Here is a 1,337-nt window from a genome sequence, read left to right on the forward strand (position 1 = left end):
ATTTTTTTTTTTTTTTTTTTTTTTTTTTTTTTTTTTGAGACAGAGTCTGGCTCTGTCACCCAGGCTGGAGTGCAGTGGCCGGATCTCAGCTCACTGCAAGCTCCGCCTCCCGGGTTCCCGCCATTCTCCTGCCTCAGCCTCCCGAGTAGCTGGGACTACAGGCGCCCGTCACCTCGCCCGGCTAGTTTTTTGTATTTTTAGTAGAGACGGGGTTTCACCGTGTTAGCCAGGATGGTCTCGATCTCCTGACCTCGTGATCCGCCCGTCTCGGCCTCCCAAAGTGCTGGGATTACAGGCTTGAGCCACCGCGCCCGGCGTCCCTTTCTTGAGGGCGCTCACGGCTTCCCGAGGCAAGCTGCTTTCCACGCTTGGACTTCGAGGGCGGTTGTCTGTCATGTTGAAGCCTCAGAAATTAAACGTGCAGCTCGCAAGTCCATTAATTTTAGCTTCCCATTAATCTATTTATAAGTGAGCCAGCGCTTGCTCTATAAATACAGTCCTATAAAATTGAACTCCTTCCCATAAATCTTCCAAGTTGTTTATTTACATGTATTCCCCGGTTCTCTAACGATCCTCGTGTAAACTTGGGGAAGACTAGGGCAGACCCTACCCACGACGGGGGAGTGCGCTCTCCTCCCGTTCCTCCCCGTCGGGGATCGCAGCCTCCTAGGGGAGGGAGCAACTGCGCGCGGTCGGAGGGAGTGGCTAGAAAAGAGAGGGCGAAAACTCATTTTTCCTTCCTGACTTTGTTTCCTTGTTTCTATCCTAAACTCGCAGTCTCCATATTTCCCATCACACGCTCCACGGTGATTTATATAGTCATAAACAGCATTCTTGCGACTGTAGCTCCTCTCATAGCTTGAGGTGAGCTCTTTTTCACTTTCCTGGCAGCCACTACTTTAAATCAGGCCTCATAAATAACCCCATGGGCTTCCTCAGGATGCGGTCAAACATCTCCCCGGGTCTACTTTTCAGGCTTGGGTCTCGCCATGCCCCTCCCCTGGGTCACATGTTGGCGCACTCCCACTGCCTTTCCTTCAGGTTTCCAGAGCTCAATCGCCGACTCCAGTTGGGAGACTGGGTAACAACACACGCTCTGGGCACAGGGACCGCGGGCCAACGAATCGCGCGTGCGCCGCGCCAGCCTGCGTCGAGCCGACGCACAAGGCGCCCGGGGCCCGCGTCTAGGCACGCTCTCCGGGTTGCCAAGCAGGGTGTCAACAAGCGCGCACGCGCAGATGCCCACGCAGGCGCACGCGCCGTGGCGCCTTCGGGCGTAACCCCAGCCGCCGGGACTGGCCAGGGCTCGCAGCTCGCCTGCTAGAGTTTGTGGCACG

The sequence above is a fragment of the Theropithecus gelada genome, chromosome 4 (assembly GCF_003255815.1).
Source record: "Theropithecus gelada isolate Dixy chromosome 4, Tgel_1.0, whole genome shotgun sequence".
NCBI lineage: Eukaryota > Metazoa > Chordata > Mammalia > Primates > Cercopithecidae > Theropithecus > Theropithecus gelada.